The sequence below is a fragment of the Lucilia cuprina genome, chromosome 3, assembly GCF_022045245.1.
Source record: "Lucilia cuprina isolate Lc7/37 chromosome 3, ASM2204524v1, whole genome shotgun sequence".
Classification (NCBI taxonomy): Eukaryota; Metazoa; Arthropoda; class Insecta; order Diptera; family Calliphoridae; genus Lucilia; species Lucilia cuprina.
Window position 1 is genome coordinate 47,779,236 of NC_060951.1, and position 21,231 is coordinate 47,800,466.

General features: G+C 25.5%; 2 protein-coding genes across 5 annotated transcripts in view; one reads left to right on the top strand and one right to left on the bottom strand.

The window, feature by feature from the left end:
• The window catches only part of LOC111686939, a 360,960-nt gene that overhangs the window by 244,895 nt on the left and 94,834 nt on the right, over positions 1-21,231 (top strand). The gene's annotated exons all lie outside the window — the stretch shown is intronic.
• LOC111686745 (protein folded gastrulation) overlaps positions 1-21,231 on the bottom strand; it is an 87,005-nt gene that overhangs the window by 22,031 nt on the left and 43,743 nt on the right. For both annotated transcript variants that reach the window (XM_046945549.1, XM_023449127.2), the window contains one exon: positions 5,022-5,187. The gene's annotated coding sequence lies outside the window, so the exon portion shown is untranslated. The remainder of the gene's footprint in view (positions 1-5,021; positions 5,188-21,231) is intronic.

The window sequence follows — 21,231 nt, forward strand, 5'->3', positions numbered from 1 at the left end:
GTTTTGTTGTTTTTTTTATAATAATATAATTTATTTTCTTTTGGGGGTTTTGGATATTTTATCAAGCGTGTATCTTGCATAGTTTTATATTTTTGGGTAAATAATGACCAACAATTTAAGAACGTCATAAAAATCGTTTTAAATTGGGTCAAAACATTTCTTTATATACATTCTCCTTTCTCGTCTCAAAAAAAAAAAAGCCATACTGACACATATAAATTTACAAATATATTTGTTGTTATTTTTTTAAGCAATTGATTTGTTTAATTTGTTTGCCTTAAATTTAAAAGAGACCTATAAAAAGTAACAATTTTATCAGGTAAATATGTTTATATTGGATATTTAATTTTTATGATCGTGTCAACACAGTTTTTGTTTCGTTTAATAATCGTTGTTGACTTTTCTTTTATTTAAATTGTTAACAGTTTTCGTTTAATTATTTTAAGGCTATTGGTTTGGGGTTTTAAGTAAACAGTAGTTGTAGTATAAGGTAATAAAAAAGCTGCTCCTTTTTGGGTTATATTTTGATAATTCTAAGAAAATCTCTTTGAAATTGGCCGATCGATAAAAATTAAAATTTTTCTGATCCCGATAAATAAAAAAACACTGCGACAACTGAAGTGTTTATCAGTTTGAAAATGTTAACAGATAATTTAAGGAAATTGTTTGATTATTAATTAGGGAATATGACGAATTGGGAATTTGAAGATTTTTTAAATAATAAATGTTTAGATATTTCGTAAAAATTTTCTTTAAAAAGGATATTTATCAAACATTTTCTATAAATATAAATTTCCTAAAAATATAAGTTAAAACAATAAAAAATCTTAAAAATTTAAGAAAACTCTTCAAAAATTTCTTAAAAAAGAAAATATTTAAATAATTTTGTCTAAAAAAAATCAAAATATTTAAAAACGTCCAAATAATTTAAAATTTTAATTTGTAGGATTTCTGAACCAAATTTATAAAAAAACGACTTTTAGAGAAACCGGTTTTATGGTTAATTGAAAATGAGCTATTTCTATACAATCTTTTTGTCGGTTAACCGAATATGAAAAAAACGATTAAACCGAAATCTTGAAAATATGTTGATAATGGACAAAATTTCGGAAATCATAAAATATTTGCACTCCTCAGTGTATGTAGATTTATAATAAGAAAGCAAACAAATTATAGAAATTGTCATGGGAGGAATAAGTTACTGGAATATTTAAAATTTTTATAGCATCTTATGGAAGTAATGGTTAATAAAGATATATTTTTTGTACTGCCATTTTTAAAGTTTATGTTAAATGTAATTCCTTTATTTATGTTAATATTGTTTAAGGGCATTCTTCTTATAACAAGTGCATATTAAGATCGTCGCTTCCTCAGGTCTTTTTCAACACTTCCACTTAGTAAATTTTACTTCTTTTTCACTTCTTTGGAAGTTATTTTTGCTTGTTAGTTATATTCGATAAAGTAGAAACAAAACATAAGTTTTTTTTAAGAAAAATTCAAATATATGATAGCGAAAATTACCTGGGAAATGGTGTTTCTTCTCTAATAAAGAATCAACAGCCTTTCCACCAAATTGTATTAAAACTTCTAATTAATTACTGCTAATAAAATCTATATGCCAACAAAACAAATACACATATTTAATTAAAAAAAATAGAAAAAATAAGTTTATTTTCTTTTCACAAAATTAAGCAAATAAACACACACACATACAACAATTTTCAACAATAACAACAACAAAATCATTAAATATTCAAAAAGGGAATTGTTTATAATTTGTGAATTAAACAAAAACAAAGCTAAGTATTGCTATTGGCCATTACATTTCAAATGGCCCTGAACTTATTGTTATAAATTTTCTTTAAACAAATCAAAACGAAAAAAAGCGTGTACTTTTTGTATATAAACATTAAATAAAATAATACAAACAATAAACGTGACTTTATAAACACTAAAAAAAGTAAAAAAAAAACTAAAATAAAATTTATTGTAATTTAAAATAGTTATTTTATTTATTTTATAATATTTACCTTTAATAAAATAAACTAAAATTGTATAAAATTTTAAGTGTTTTTAATTGTTTTATGTTTAGTTTTTTATTTATTGTTTTTTTCTTGTGCAGTTTTTTATGTTTTGTAAAATTTTATTTAATTATATTTATAACGAGTTCATTATTATTAATTTTTTTTTGTTACTGTGTGGTCATAATTTTTAAATAACAATAAATTTTATTTAAAGTGCTCGTAAACAACAAAAAATATAATATTATTAAAAACAAGTAATAATTGCTTTTTAAATCCTAATTTTTTTTATTTCTCTTTTTGTTAAAAGAAACTTATTTTAATGTCACTTTTATAATTTTTTATTATGGGCAAATTATGGCTAAAAACTTTTATATACTACATATTTAAAAAATAATTAAAATTTATGCTCGAATTGTGCTGTAAATAGTAGCGTGAATATGGTTTAATTTTAAAACGTAACTTTCTTTTTAACTTAAAGAAGTCGTTTTGAATAATTGTCAAATTTTCTGTACCTTAGAAAGTGCTACAGAATTTATATATTTATATAATAATCATTTCTCAAAAATATTGAATTTTTCAACAATATAACATTAGAAATTTATCGAAAAAGTTTTCAAAAATAAAGATCTTGTCGACAAAGTTTTGTGAATAAATAATTTATCAAAAATCTTCAGAATGTTAACATGAACATTTTCAGTAACAACCTAGTATGAATATATATATACATATCGACTATATATAGTCGACCATATGTAGGGTATCCTACACTAGTATGGGGGAAGAAGATTGTATGGGCGCTTTTAAGAAATACTGGTCCGATTTCAACTATTTTCATTATCTTGAAAATTGCGAGTTGTCCGGACAGCTAAGCGGACATAGCTAATTAATCTCAGAACGCGATTCTGAGCCGATTGTTATACTCTAAGTTAGGCATAAGATAGATATTTTTGGGTGTTACAAACATCAGCACAATTGCATAATATAAAATTAAAATTTATCAAAAATTTTCTAATAAAAAGAAAATTAAAAAAAATGTATCAGCAAAATTTCGAATATGTTAAACGATTTTTTCTCAAAGATCGAAGCTAACCTAACAGGTATTTGATATCTTTTGAAATAAGAGTATGCAATAAAGGTTACTAAGATTTTTCTTATTAGAAAATATTCAATTGGAAAAAAGTTTTCTGATTTTACTTTTTTAAATCGTACATTGCAAGGAATCAACATATGTTAATAATATTGTTATTTTTAAATATTTATCATAATTTCGTAATAAAGTAAAGAATGTACGATTGAAGGGAAATTCATTATTTCCCATTTGACACCATTGCAATAATAAAACCTCATCTGTTTTGGTTGAACCAAATATACCATAAATTTCGTAAAATTAACAAATGATATTTATTAAATATAAAGTACATAAATAAATTATAAACCAACTATTAAACTGGAATAAATAACCATGACATTTACTCAGTTAATTAGGGTGATGCTTTCCAAAATGCCTAATAATACATTTTAACTTCAAAAATGTCTCGCTCATGGTTTAAAAAATCATATAGGGAATATTATTTTAGAACCGATAGTTTGTATTGTGAGCTAATTGGATTTTTAGTTGCTTAAGTTCTTTAAAGCAGTGATAGGCAGAGAGTAAAAAATACTCTCTAAATGATTCTATTTGTCTTTTATAATAATGTATGGTGCATCTTCAACATTTAGATAAAACCAAAAACCGAAATTGGAACTCTTTACCGTTTCTAGTTTCTAATAAAAGAGTAAAGATTGCTAAACGCTTAAGCACATTTAGATATGTTCTTATTAATTTAAGATGTGTTAAACTGCATTTTTTTTGTAAAGTTTATTATGAATTTTGAAATTAAATTTTTGTCATCTCCCTAATTTATCTAGCAATGAGTACACTTATACATATGTAAGTCATTAAATTTATGTATAAATTTAATACAATTTCAAATTAAATTACGCATTTCGATGAAATTAAATATTAATTACCAGTGTTATTCACACCTTAAACCTCAAACCAAGAAATTTACTTGCACACATAAAATTGAAACCCAGCAAAAACACAAAATAAAAACGAAATAAACATTTTAAAATCAAAATAATATAAAAGGATATGAACATTATTTAAAAAATTAAAAACATATTGCCAACAACCTTTATAAATTTACCAATTTTAAACATATAGCATTATGTTTGGTTGGAAATTTAAAATCACACCAACTCAGAAAGCCAAACACACACACACACGATTATACCCATCTCTCAAATAAAGAATGACATTCATATGTATGAACACTAATTAAATACTTTGACTCATTAACAAATGATTATTTAAATAACAGTATAAATTGCAAATAAAAAATTTATAACGTCACATAAAACAATCGCACATAAACATAAATATTTAAAATATAAATTTACGTATGAATGAATGAAAGATAGTTTTGTATAAAATATATACAAACATATGTATGTAGTAGTTATGGGTTATTATAATTGCGCAGAAATATGTATGAGTTCATATGTGCGAGGGAACATTTAAAAATTGGTGATAGTGTCAAAACCTGTCAGCTCTTAAAAAAAGTGTATGTAAAAAAATATATAATATAAAATAAACAATATAGCGAATTATTATACGAAAAAAAGAGACGAAGTACCAGCAACAAATTTTTTATTTTGTATATAAATCATTTTTATGGTTGTATACAATAAAGGAAATACATGTGATAACAATTTCACATATACAAATATTTTTTTTTTATATTCCAACCACAAGTACCGAAAAAATGTCAATTTCTTGTCAAAATCATGCTTAAATATTTTGTTACACATTTCTCATATTTTGTCTCCCTTCTTCCCAATTGCCCCTTATTACCAAATGGTTTATGGCAAATGTTTTACGAGGAGTTTGCAAAATATTTCACAATATTTAATCAAATTTAATATTTAGTTACTACGTAGTAGTATTTTACTTACCCCATTAATATAGTTTTGTGACTATTGTGTATTGTGAATGTTATGAGCAGTCAGTCACAATAAAATACAATTGAACCATAAAATATTTAATATCACGTGGTTCTTATTTTTCGGCTTCTGTGGGTATATTTTAGCTGTTAGTGTTGAAAACATTCATCAATGGATGCTAAAAAAGAGAGAACAACAAAATAAATTAAATTTAATCAAAAGTAAATAACTGAAATATCAATTATGTGTTTAAATTTTAATATTGTTTTTCTTTTTTTAAATTATGTTGTGAGTAGACATTTTAGCGTTTAATTCTAGGAACTGTAAAAATAATCTAAAAAAATTTATTGTAATTAAGTTCATTTTATATAAAATACAGTTTTTTGAAGAATTTTTAAAAGAATTTTATTCAATATTTTGAAAATATGTAGATTTAAACTTAATTTTTCCGTAAAAAGAGTATTTATTGAATTTGAAATGTTCTTATTATGTTTTTTTTATCCTACACCACTATATGTATACCAATCGGCTTAGTATCACTTTCTTAGTCAATGTTCCTTATGTTCCTTTTTGTGCGCACACTATAGGTCCCAATAATTTGATAACATTTAGCACATAGTCCTCTTTTGGTTCAAGAACGAACGCTATTGAAAATGGTTGAAATAAGTCTTAGTTTTATAGAACTTCAAATGACACTACCGATTTTTGTAATGACCCTCGTCCCCTTTAGAAAAGGCACGCCCGTCGCGGCATATACCATATGTATGAACATTTTATCACTGTACTCGAATTTTTAATACAGTAATGATTTACCCTTATTTTTGATGGTGGTCTTATATGGGGGGTATGGTCGATATGGCCCAATCTTCGTAAAATTATCTAAATTAATTTATACAAATCATGTAAATGTTGAATTTAATCGCTCTACTGTCTTTTAAACTAATAATAAGTGTTAAAGTAATTTTCTGAAGGCAACTATATTTATACCTATATATGGACCTATATATGTATGTTCCTAAAAGGCATAGGTATATGGGTTCTGTTTGGACTCTATATTGTTTTATTTACATTAATACTATAACATTTTAATCAAACTACAAGAGGCAGGCTATAATAAGGGACTAAAACGATTAACATCGGAAAAATAGTTAGGACAAGATGCACCTTTAAGTACAATTTCTTTAATAAATGAAATTTTCTAAATAAAGTACACTATTGATGTAAAAATTTCTAAATATGTAATACTTTCTAAATTAAAGAGAATTTTTTAAATAAAGGAAAATTATAGAAATTTATGGAAAATTTCTTAAGCAAGAAAATAAAGAAAATTAATTAAATATTTTCTTAATAATAATTTCAAAAATAAAGGAAATTTTACGAATGCTACAACATTTCCCAAACTGTCTTAACATTGTAAATTCCGCACGTGCCTAAAAAGCTTTTAAAATTTCAAGTTTTTGAGGTCAGTTAAGTCTTATTTATAGATGTTTTGTGTAAAGTATATGTAAGTATGTTTATCTATAACTTTCATACCCTCATCACCTTAATTGTGTTGAATACAAAAAACTACAAATTTTAAGATTATTTTGTTTTGATATTATTCTACAATCAAAGACCGTAAAAGGTCAAAGGCACCCATTTATTAGTTTAACATAAAAGTCATTTTGTTTTTGCTATTAAATCTATTTTAAAGTAAAATTATTGATTTTATAAATACATTTTAAAATAAATAAAATATTAAAATTTTGATCTATAAAATCGAAAGCAAAAAAAAAAAAAAGAATGAATAAAAATTTTGAAAAAAATTACAAATATTCCAAACCTGTTTTCTAATTAGTTAACACCAAAAAAAACTAATCATTTTATCTGGCCATTTATCTTTATTAAACAAAAGTTTTTTTCTATTCCAAAACTTAAAAGAAATGCAGCATTCAATGCATTTTCTATATATATTTTCCCCTAATAAATAAGAAAGAAAAATATTACAGCAAAAAATACTTGACCCAATAAAACCGTACATTTTTGTAAATAATGAATGGCTATAGTGTCAATAATACTTTTCATTATTTACAAACAAACATTATGCATACCTACACATATACAACGAACATACATCGTCATGCACTATGGCCATTAGCTCATGACAATCAGCGCGACAATCGACCTACCGACCGACTACTACTACTACCACTTCTGCTTTTGATGATATGCATGCTGTATGCGAAAGTCTGTCTTTTTGTTTGCTGTCTATCTGCACTCTGTTGATTCATGATTATTTACTCATCTTTATTAAATGAGTTATCAATCATCAGCATCAAAATACAAATAGAAAAATGAAAATAAAAAGAAAAAATAATAATGATGTATGGAGAGCAGTAGCAGCATGAATGTTTGTTTATGCGTGGGTTACTAGTTATGTTTTAAGTTTTAATAAATCAGATTTATTTTCTTAAAATAACTATCCAAAATTTACTAGAATTTATTAAATTATTGAAAAATAGCAAATTTATTGAAAATTTACCAAAAATATATAAAATATCAAAAATGTACCTAAAATAACAAATTTATTGAAAACTTACTAAAAATAGCATTTCAAAGAAAATTTACTTTAATAAGTTTATTGAAAATTAACTAAAAAAAATATATTTGTATGAAATTCCCGAAAAAAGACAAATTTGTATAAAATTCCCAAAATAAAGACAAATTTGTATTAAATTCCCAAAAAATAAATAGCAAAATTATCAAATATTTATAAAAAATGTGAAATTTATAAAAAAAAATTACAAAAAATTATAAATTGATCAAAACTGCTGTTACCTACAATGCGAAATCTTCAAAAAAATAGTAGTAACCCTCGCAGCTGAATGCATTTATGACTTAAGCCAAACTTAGAATGTTGTAAACAAATTTATAGTCCCTTTTATTTGAGAATAACTGAAAAAATTTCAGAAAAACTGTATGACATTAATAAAGTATAAACATCTCAACAAATGGTTAGGGAATGTACCGAATGTGTGTGTATGCATCCAGTTGTTATAGTCTAGCAACAAAAATAAAATAAAGTTTTACATAAAAAAACGTAAAGTATTTTATAAACAAGAATGAAAAATTGAATACAACAACAAAAACAGACTATTTGCAAACAAATACAAATGAATAGAAAATATTCATGAATATAAAGTGTAAATAACAGGGAGAGGAAAATACGGATTCTGAAATGGTACAGTGGTATTTTTTCTAGAGTTCTCTAAGTTTAGGTAGAATTTTTTACCCTGAAGACGCTTTCATAAATCTAATAGAGACAACAGGTGATATGATATAAGAACTATAAACTAAACATAATAGTTTTTTAAGTCTTCGGAAAAATTATGTATTTTAAAAAAAGTACCAAATTGGTCGCCTAAACTTTATAGTACGATCAATAGACAGAACAACTGAAATTTATATTATTGAACGGAACCAAATTTTAAAACGTTTTTCTATATACATTAAGTTGAGAGATGAACTAGATTATTGTAAAAGAAACATTTTTCAATTTAAAGACAAAACTGATCATCGTAACTTACAATAAATCATACTTATTCTACAATTATTAAGAGAGCTCAAGGTTGGCAGAAAAAATCCGCCGCCAGTTTTTTTCTAGTTTAATATTAACCGTCTCTTACTGTATAGAGCCTGTATATAAAGTAAAAATTATGATGTGATGCACAATAACAAACAAATATATTCAATTCGTAATTATCAGTTGTATAAAAAATTATCAATACTACACACGATATTGTAAATATTGAAATATATGGCCATTAATGATGATAATAGAAGAAAAAATAATTAGCAAACTAAAACTATAGTAAATATTTATTTATACATGAATAAAAGACATGTGTGTATTTGCTGATGAAAATGATTAAATGGTAAAAACTATGAAAATAAATTTTTAATCTTTAAATTAATGAAATTCTTTGTAATTTTGCATACAAACATAATTAGACTATAAAGAAATAGAATGTAAGGTTGTGTTTGAATTTTCGATTACATATAATACATTATGAGATAAATATAGTAAATAATAATAGCATTTTTTCTGTACAAAGCAATCCTTATAAAAAGTTTTCAAAAAGTTAAAATGCGATTCAAAGTAAAATTGGAATGCAAAGTTTCCATTGTAAAAATGCAACATGTTGTAAAATGTTAAATAAATAATATTAACAAGTACATGGGTACTGCAGTAGACTAACTAGATGGTAGCGTACTAGCCTGTCAGTTTGGGGGTTGTGGGTTTAACTCCCACCATAGACTCTGTTCTGCTACGCTATAAAGGGCGTATGTTCATCGTAATCCTGCTCGGAAAATTAGCTTAGAATATAATTTATAATTGTTGTGTAATTGACAAATAAATAAACAAGTTCATGTTTCAAAATTATGTACGATTTTATTTATACATTCTGTGTTGTGTTTAATAAGTTAAAAATCAATGAACTATGAAAGTAAGAATATATTTATATATACTGTTTAGTTAGAAAACTCACTTCTTAAAACTTATAAATATCAACAAGTTTTTTTCATTCCAGGCAATGCAAAAATACTGCTTGTCTAACCACTAAATTGCCATTAGGCACGTGTCAAAATGATTGATTTAATCATTTTATTTAAGAATTTATAATTAAATTAAAAGTCTAGCTTTACTTCTCTTTTTTTTTGTCCATCATCACTAAAACAAACCATGTCTAGAAATACCAGAATTTTTATTTTTTTATTACAAATGTTTCCGAAACATTGATTACTATTTAATTTCATATTTTTTTTATTCAATTTAAAATTTTATATGCATATTATAAACAATTTCATGCTAAATTTATTAAGAAAGAGTTATTTTTTTAGATTTTAAAGTACTTGTTGATTTTTAGCAATTTTTAAAATCTCACGTCATTTTTTTGTTTAAGAAGGTCTTAATACTTGTTCGTACTTTTTGCAATAATCAATCGTCGTTGTTTTAATAAAATATTTTTATGCACATTGGCGACGTCTGGCTTATTTTTGTAGCAGTTTTGTTTGATTGTTTGCAGCTTTAAAATAAGTTGCAGGTTGTGATTCTTAAAGAAGAAAAAAATGGTTGAACTTCTTGTTTATAAAATATTTTGTTGTCTGAAATTTTTTAAAGGAAGTCAGTAAAGGTGTTCAGAGTAATATGTTTCCGTAGGTATATGAGGCAAAATTTACAATGAATTTAAAATCATTAATATGTTTAAAAATGAACTAAAAATTCACATATATCTTTATAACGATTTCGAAAAGAAAATGGCTTAATTTGTTTTTATTTAACAATTTGTGAACTAATATTGTGAATATCCTTAATACATTTTTTAAGTTGCCTTGAATTGCTACTTGTTCATTAAATTGTGTTTTGTTTGTTTGTGCAAATATTATGCGAAAACAAGTATTAAAATTTTAATAAACATGCAGAAACAAAAAGAAAAAAATACCAAGAATAAAATATTAAAATTAAAAAAAGTGAAAAAAATGCCAAATTTAAATTATTTACCATATGCGATTTAAATAAAGTTAATATTTATAACTTTTGAAACTGAAAATATAAATATATTGTTTTTAAATGCCATAAACCTGTTTTTTTTTAAATTATAAAACGTAAGTTTTTTATTTATTTTGAACTCGAAACCTCCAAAAAGTCAAATTTGAGGAGGATTTTTGTATTGTAATTAAATTTTGTATTATCCATAGACCAGACTATAAATAAGAATATAAACCATTTTATTAAAAATCTATATATCGGACTATAGACAACTCCACAGATCAGAATACTAAACAGACCACTTCATAGATAATACTTAAGACTAGATATACATACATAGATAAGACTTTAAACAAGTCTTTATAGCAGACTATAGACCAATCTATAGACAATACTATCTTAATATTTAGGTCAGAATATAGATAACATATCTGGCCATTCAGGAGAACACTCTCTAGATCTGACTAAAATCCAGTCTATAGATCAGTCATTTTAATAATTCTACGAATTAGACTACAGATCTGTCTTAAAATTAGACTATAAAATAGTGTTACGACCAATCTATATTCAAACTACAAACCAATAGATCTATAGATCAGAAAAATTATACTAGGGATTTGGTTATGAATCAGTTAATAGAAATTTGTATAGATCAGTGTGTAATTTATACTATAGATCGGTCAAAACATCAGACCTATCTATAGATCACACAATCCAACACCCTACTCCTGACTAATCGAAACATCAGTCTAGAGATCAAACTATAGACTAATCTATGAAACTGATCTCGCTTCAAATATTTACCATTATTTTTTTCTGAACTTAAAAAAATATTTTCAACATTTTATCGTTTTGACTAATTGTTGTTTACTAATTTAAAGTTATAAAAAAATACAACAGCATTCTTTTCCAACTTCATACGACTGACAATAAAGCTAAATTAATTAATTAATTTTTTATTGACACAACAATTTTATTAAATCATTAACATTTATAAATGGGTTTCATATGGGTTAAACAAAAAACACAAAAAACTAGATGTCTTAAAGAAATAACACACAGCGAACAAAATAATCAACAACAAATTTTCATATTAAGCAAATTAAAATTAATTAATTTTAAGTGTTTGTTTTGGCTGATTTTTACAAATTGTTTAAATATGGATAATTTCTACTTGTCTGGCAGAGTTATTATATAGGAATAATTTAGCTGATTTAAATTTTTGTAAAACAAAATACAGAATTTTATTGAAATTTTGACCTAATTAAACACTTTCTTTTGCTAAATTAACAAAAAAAAAAATAAAAATAAAGGAGAGACAAATGGTAAATGAACAGTTAATAATAAATTATAAAATTTAAAACGTAAAAACAATATTAAAAAGCAGTTAATTTTATATATTTTTTTGGTGTTTTATAAAAAACAGTTGTTTTTTATTTTAAAAGTTTTTATACAAAAATATTAACATTTTGTTTAAAATTTGTATTGATTTTCGTTTTTTGTTTAATTCATTGTATAATATTTACTAACACGCTCAATTTTTTAAAATATATTTATTTAAACAATAGTTTAAGGGCTTTTTTTGTTAACAATATTATGCAATATTTTATTAATAACATATTTTTTTTGTAATTTTTTTAATTATGTATATTGACTTTAATCACTATGGAATCACCGTTAAAAATATTATAATGAAAAAAAGGTTTAACAAAAAACAAGCTTGTCTTTACTCATCAATAAGCTAAAAACTTTAAAACACTATATAGATTGCATAAAAACTTAATAATACTTAATAAATTAAAAAAAAAATAAATAAAATGTTATACAACAACACAAAACAAATAAATATTTAAATACTTTTGTGTTTTTAACAATATAAATTTGTTATTAAAATCAACATTAATGAATTCATACCAACTTACTTGTATCATCATCATTCTCGTGTGTTTCAAATGATTCTTTGTTTAATTCAATTAAATATTTTGTATTTAAATTAATTAAAACCTGAAGCAAAAAAACCATAACACAAAGTTATTAGTTAAGTAATATGGTGAAGTTAATTGGAGTAAGGTTTAAACATTTAATTTTGTTATATATAATTTAAACAAAAAATAATCTTTAGGAAATATGCGTATGAATTTTATGTGATGTAATTATGTGATCTCCTAGGAAACCAAAATATGCAAAAGCATGTTTTTTGTAGTGCGTTGTATGGACTCATAGATAAGATATTGACATCTTTCAGATATTTGCATATTTTACCCATAAGTTTATAATTTAGCATGATTTGACTAGCATATTTAATAATATTTAAAGAGCATATTTTTTTAAAATTTAAGAGCATATTTTGAGTTTTTTTACTGCATATTTTTAGCACTTACAACTCTATTTTTTGAGCATATTTATGCTTTATAAAAATCAATGTAACTCATCATGATTTGCTTAACGTTTGAGATTATCAAGTTAAAACTGAACTTCCGTGATTCCCTTAGCAAACTACTATTTCTAAATTACAAAAAAAATCATTTGTTCAATTCACAATCGATGTTATAGTGTTGTATGCGTCGTATGTCAGCAGCTGCTACAATAGTCATAACAATGTTGTTGGTATTTTCTATGCAAAAGCTCTATACAACTCATACGACAATTTTTCATATGTTTTTCGAATGTTGTAAGAAATTTTAGTTTTGTCAATTGTTTTTTTCAACATTTAAACAAATATTCAAACGATTTTTGCATAAACAAGTATGAATTTATAGTCGGACATTGCCGACCATATGATACCCTTCACCAGTCAGTATGTTAAAATCGTGGATTTTTTTACATAAAGCATTTAATTTGTTTTATTGTGAAATTTTTTACTTATTGTTGACATAAAGGAGATTTTCTACAAGAGGGCTCATAGGGGAGAAGGGGTAAATATGGACCTATCCTTATAAATTTTGGTAAATGAATTTACGTCTACTTCAATGTTTGATCGTTTTATTAGTAATTATAAGTTAATTTTGACCTTCCAGTCATTTTCTGAAGGGGAGTTTGTATGAGGGCTAGGAGGGCACACAGACAGACGGACGGACATAGCTAAATCGACTCAGAAAGTGATTCTTAGCCGATTGGTATACTTTAAGGTGGGTCTAGGACCAATATTTTTGGGTGTTACAAAAATAATACCGCACTATAGTGGGGATAAAGTGTGTTAGTTTAAAATGTGTAATAAATAAAATAAAAGAATTGAAAATTCAAAGAAATTAATTTGGTTTATTTCGCATGTTTAATTAATTTAATATTTTTTGATTTTTTTTATCTTCTGACATTGTTATGTGTATTTGTTTTGATTGTTTTTTTTTTTTTCATTGAGAACATAAACTTATGACTTGCTGCAAAGATCTGTTCACAATCACTGTTACTACACTTATGTAGGTACAATATACAACTTAATTGTGAATTGAATAATTAAATTGTTGTCCAGTTCTCTTTCGAAGTCAATCGTTAGTCTAAATCATTCTCTCGAAGGCCTCATAGAACTAGTTTATTTATACTACAAGTTTTGAGAAATGGTTCCACAAAACTTAAAATCCTAAGATGATTAATTCTTTTGAAAAATTTTTGCTTGTTTGATGAATCCATTTCATTGCACAGTAAAGCAAAAAAAAAGTCACTTGATCGAACATAACAGTAATGATTTCTTCCAAGGATAAGTCCATGTTTAAAGAACTACTTTGAACTAATCATAGCTCCAATACGAATTGTAATTGGTTCATTTATCACTTTCACAAATAAAATAGTTTCTTAGAAAATAATTAAGATTTTTTTATTAATTTACTTTTCACTGATAAATTTCTCACCTAAGTATTGTAAATAATTAAGATTTTAGTTGTTTAAATAAAATTTAATATTGAACATGTATAAAAACAAAACCCCAACATCAAACCGCCTTACTTCTATGACTATTAAAAACTTATTATTATTATTTTATGTAAGAGGATTTCAACACTTGTTTAAAAACAAAATTTAGATTTTTTTGCTAATCTAATAAGGGGGAAAAACGTGTAATGCTTTATTAATATAGGTTTTTTCTTTAATAATTTTTTACCATATAAATTGCTGCTTTAATATTATATAAAAATCACGTTTTTTATTAATAATTAACTGCAAATAAATATTTTTGTTTTTATTTTTACTATAATTATATATAAATGTCAATTAATTATTATGATTATTTTGCATAATATTCGTGTAATTCTCCATAATAATATGTTTGATTTTTTTTGTATAAAATACAAAAAGACAAAATTAAATAAGACATAAAAAATAGCATTTAATTAAACAAAATATTTGAAAAAATACCAACAACTGAGGTCAATGTACTTTTATATAAAATAAAAACGAAAAAAAAAATGAAGATGAAATGATACAGACATATACAAAAATTAATGAAAAAATAAAACATAATGCGTTTGTTTATAAACAAATGAATTTTGAATTTCGTTTTAAACATTTTCGTTTTTTATTAAATTTAAATGAACAAATAAAACATTTTTTTCTAAAGATGTAAACCCCCCCAAAACATTATGAAATGTAAAAGACTGTTCACTTTAAAAGTTCTGACATTATTTTGGTTGTCTTATCTTGTTTCTGAGCATGATTTGAAATCTTTATTTTTTTGTTCATTTTCTTATTTATAACTTAAGATAAGTTTTGGGATTTTCATTAGACGTTTTCAGTCGGTGAAATTCTAAGGAAAATTGTGCATGACATTCATATAGTACGAGTCATTTATTAAAATTATGAGATTTTCAAGTGACCTTTTTCGGTAGTTTGTTGATGATGAGGATGTTTTAAAGTTGTTCATAATTTGGCGCCATTAATTTCTTTTGATTTTATCCCCCATTTTTTTTTTTACTTTTTTAGAAACAAGTTTATTAATTTATTTGTTTAATTTTTTGTTTCATTTAACATTTTGTTTAACAAATTCTCTGTTTAGAGGATTTAAAAGATTTATTTGTTTTGTATATTTATATTTTTTGAAGAGTGACTGTTTTTGGGAGCTTGTATTTTAAAATAGACTTTGTTTTTACTGATAAATTGAATAAAGAGCAACAAAATATCAGACTGATATTCGTTAATGTTTTTTCAATGTTAATGTCATTGTATTGTAATGTGTATTGAACATTTAAAATGATAACAATTCAATTTAATTTGAAAAAAAAAACAAAAAAATCAGTGTTTCAAATTTCAAATGGAGATAAATAGAAACAAAAAAAGAACAGATTTTTTATTTATAATATCAAGGTAAGAGTACATGAAATATTAATTAAACTGAAAGTTTTTAAAAACTACTACTAAAACAAAAACTCTCTATAATATTCCCAGATCGTATGAAAAAATACTGCTCTCCAATATACCCGAACAACTTAATACTTGGACTATGAAATGTTTAATACAGAAACTAAACAACTAACGTTGCTTCGGAATACCTTACCTTTTGCATGACAATATAAGCTTATGATCCCAAATGATTCTAATTTAAAAAACTACAATAGTTTTCACACTTTTCCTGTTTGAATAAACTCTTAATTTCATTTGACGTTCATTACAGAGAATAAACAACAAATGTTGATAGCAACATGTTGCCAGAAAACTAAAAATAATTGAGCTTCAAAGTGTCTCTATAAAAAATCTGATAAAAAACTAAGTCATCTATTTTTTCTAATATTGAAACTATATTTAAACATTTTAAAGTATTCAAATGAATTAAATATGTATGAACAAAGCTACAAACTTATAAATAATAATAAACAAATATTAATTTTATTAAAACTAATTTTCATGCCAAAGAATTTTGCTCTGTATCTCACTACGTCAAATATTTAATAACACAGCAAGCAGCAGTAGAAAACTGCAGCACACAATGTCTTTTACACACACAAAAAAAGCATCATCATTTACGCTCATTGAATTTTATCTATAATTTTATTTTTTATATTTTTGTGCAAGAATAAAAAAAAGAATAAGCACACAGCATTGTATTTGAACTTTTGCACATTATCGCCAGAAAATAAAACAAGTTGTAGAAGAAGAAAACATGAAACGGAAAGACTTTGGCGCCAAATGCAACATTTACAATGAAAAATTCGTGCTGATTTATTTCAACTGATTAAAGTAGAGTACGCGAAGTATTAGCGTATGCATGTAGTTGTGAATCTATAAAATCCTAAGAAGTAGAATGAATAAACCAACGGCATGCAGCAGCAGAGAAAAAATCTAATTAAAATTTTACCACAAATAATGTTCAAATACTCATCTTATTACTTACTATATCCCTATGAAACGAGTACGAATGGTTTGCATTTTTTTTATTTTAAAATAATGTCGATGTGGTATTAAAGTACTTAGATGAAGCTGATGTTGATGAACATTATCTTAAAATGAGCATTATGCACGATTTATTTGGTTCTCATCGGATTTTTTTCAGCTTTTTGTGCTTTATATTGTTGCAACAATAGCTAATAAGATTTACACTCAAAATTTTAATTCAAGGAAAATTATAAAAGTTGTAGTAAAATTGTTTCTCTACCACATTTCACAAAGAGCGGTCTATAGCCTAAATTCTCAAAAAAAAAAAAATACTTCTTCCGTCAATCAACTGAAAATGTGAAATTACATTTTATTATTGTATTGAAATCTATATTGTAAGGCGTAAATCAGGTATACTTCGTGATAACCCAGAACTGGTTTTACGTCCACAGCTGATAATTATGGTCAACATAGAAAATGTCATAAATTTGTGATCAGCTGGATAAGATTAAAGACGTAGCAGGAAATCTTTGTTTCCCTTAGGTTTGCGTGTAATTCACAAGATCCTCTGAACACTCCATAGTGAGTTCATAGAAGGTTTAATTGTCTGGTGCCAATGCCTTCAATATCGTATATGTTTGTTAGGTTCTAGACCGCTCTGTAGGAAATCATTATATGTATGTTGGTAAATCCAAACTACTAAAAGGATAATTAAGTTATGTAAAAACATTTAACATCCAGTTGAGTAATTTGCAAAATTCAAACCTTAATTTCTGGAAATTCCTAAACACACTTGTTTCAATATCCTAAAACAATCACATTTTACAGATTAGCTTAAATCACAGGTAATTAGCAAGAATTTTAATTCACTTACATTAACTTTTGAGTGTATTTAACGTGGATGCAGTTTAATAGTATTTAACCTTAAACTATTCTGGAAATTTTAAATGTATTTTTTCCTCTTTTTTAAAATAAAAACAATAGACATATAGAAGTAAAACATGAAAATAACAACAACGATAACAACTATTAACAATATAGAGCTAAAATAAATTGCGCTTGCGTAAATTCCCAAGACATTTAACCGAGAGCAGCTGGTGCACCAGCAACAGCGCATTAACTGAACAAAAAAACATTGGCGGATTAAATATTAGACAAATACCCAACAGAAAAAGATAGATGGGTAGATAGACATCCATCAATATGCTGCAACAAAAAAGGGAATCTTTTCAAAAAAAGAAAGAAAAGAATTAGAGAAAAAAAAAACACTTGTTAACTTTATTGTATCTTAGGTTCAGATATTATTCTTGGGAGTTTGTTGTTTGCGCAAAAAAAAAATTAAATAAAAACAAAAGTTTTTCCAGACTGTGAAGAAAAACAGCATAAAAACAAAGTAGCAACAACTTTAAACCGACACACGAATTACCAATAAATACACTGCTGCAGTGTGGCAATGTTAGAGTTGTTTGCAGATGATGATGACGATGATGCCAGTTGTTTGGGTTTTGATTCTTAAGAAATTGAAAATAAAACTAAAAGTGCTGCAGCAATAACAACAACTAGTTTTTTGCAACAACTACATGCAACCATAGAATCATAAAGTATTAAGAAGTATTTTTTATTTATTTCTCAGGCTTAAGTCTTAGAAAATATTATTATTGCTACTTGACTTGCCAGAGTCAGTGACGCTAACACTGGTACTGCTGCATTTGCTACTGCTAGTTGCTGCCACTGACATTTTACACAATTTTTACTATTTTTTTATTTTTTCTTAAAGTAAATATTGTCGTATTGCAGTTTGTTATTGTTTTTATAATTCTTTTTTATTTTATGACTTTTTCCACAAGTAGCTAATATTTTAGTAGCAGGCAGAAAGAATTAAAACTATAAAAAAAACATTTAAAAAGAAACTTAAACAGCGTCACATGGCTGGGAAACAAAGTCAAGACGTTCTTCGGTCGTCTCAGTGTGGTGGTCGGACGTTAGGTCTTTTTTCTTACACATTCATCGCCCACTTATTATGAAAAAATCTGTTGTTGTGTGAATTGCTACGTTTTGTTTCTATTCGTTACTTTTTATACCCTACACCACTTTAGTGGGAAGGGTATATTGGATTTGTGTGATGTTTGTAACATACAAAAATATTCGTCTTATATCCACCTTAAAGTATACGAATCGGCTTAGAATCGTTTTCTGAGTCGATTAAGCTATGTCTGTCCGTCCGTCCGTCCGTCTGGCTGTTTATGTAAACCTTGTGCGCAAAGTACAGATCGCAATTTTCAAGATAATTGGATGCAATTTGACACACACTCTTTTTTTGCCTTATTGAAAATGGATAAAATCGGCCCATTATTTCGCCTAGCCTCTATACAACCATACCCCGAATGAGGCCTGGCTCATAATTAAGTTAAATGTTCTATTACGTCAACAAAAGTCAGCATAACTTAAATAGAACATTTAACGACATTACCTAGCCCTCATACAAACTCCTTTCAGAAAATAAAGGGTATCATATGGTCGGCTATGCCCGACTATACATTCATACATACAATCTTGGATTTCAAATTCCCATAAAAACAGAGAGTTGAAAATATCACTTTTTATAGAGAAATATTTATGTTGTATTTTTTTGTAAGGATTTGTCACTTAATAAAAATAATGTTAGTTAAGTTATTATATCTGCAAATAAATAATAAATTTTTACTTCGTAGGGGGTGAGCAAATATTTTACAGAACTAATAATTCTAGAAATAGAAAGAATGCCTAGGTGATATAAAATCATTACATATTGTTATAAAAAAGATATACTAATCAAATTTTACAATATTTTATTGTTAATTTATACTAAAATTTAAATCTATCATAACAGGGATTGAACAACATTAATAATTCCCTTCTTCCCATTTTCCTGGAATTAGTTTTGAATTATATCTTTCATAAAATTAAAAGATGTAAAAAATCTGATGAACTTAAATATTCTAATTATCAACTATCGTTTATGCTTAAATGCTTAAAATGCATGTATTTAATCTTCTTAAAATATAAAAAAATCTTAAAAAAAGACTATTAGTAAATTCATCAGTATATATAATGAGAAAAAACGTAAGTCAAACTTTTTAGATACTTTTTTACAGATCATCACAAAAAAGATCTGACACGTTAAAGCTTAAGTAACTATGGTTTTAGAACAAAAAAGAAAAAAGAAACACAAAGAATGAGAAAAAATAAAATTAGTAATGCTTATTACATCAATAGACAAATGCAACAAATACAACCTGTTGCATGAACACACATGTCTTTGTTAAACTAAAATTAACCCATAAAAAGGGGGAAAACAATAATGACAAACAAACAGTGTAATAGCAGTAATAACACAAAATAACAATAAGGAATGTATAGCCGCTTATAGATACCCTATACCAGCGTCTATGTCAAAAATGTAATGAATTTTTACCTTCATTATAGAAAATTTTTACTTATTGTTTAAAAGAGAAGAGTTTTTCTTCAAGACGACTCATCATGTTTTTAATGTTTATAAGTGAATTTTGACCTTCAAATCATTTTCTGAAGAGGAGTTTATATGGAAGCAAGTGTCAAATAAGGCCCGATCATTACTAAAATTGGAAGAGTCATTAAAATTTCTATAAAACTATTTTTTAACATTTTTGTTAAAATACAATAGCATTTAACAAAATTATGAGCTTGTAGCGTGTTTACAAGCATTACATGGACAATCAGACGGACGGTAAATTGACTCAAAAAGTGATTCTGAGCCGATAAGTACATTTTAAGGTGGATGTAGGATCAAACAAATATCATCACAAACACATAATACCTTCACTACTACATTTGTATAGGCTATAAATAAGTAAAACGAAATACAGGTGCAACTAAATAAATATTCATTGTTTCCTGCCAACTAACACTTGTACTATCGTACGTACAAAGTTTGTGACAGTATCTCAAAATAATCATAATCGTAAAGGAATAACAAATGTTACTACGAATACTGAACTTGAACTGAACTAAAATAGAACTAAACTGGAAATGAACTAGAACTGAACTAGAACTGAACTAGAACTGAACTAGAACTGAACTAGAACTGAACTAGAACTGAACTAGAACTGAACTAGAACTGAACTAGAACTGAACTAGAACTGAACTAGAACTAAACTAGAACTAAACTAGAACTGAACTAGAACTGAACTAGAACTGAATTAGAAATTAACTAGAACTGCAACCTTTGCTTGAAGTCGAAAATAGCTCTTGTGTAAAAGAATTCAGATTGTTCCTAATTATGGAATTTATGGTGTGTGTTTTTTTTTTGGATAAAAGTCAAATAAGTGGTGGATAATTATTATGAGATTAAAACTATATTTCGGAATTCAATTATTA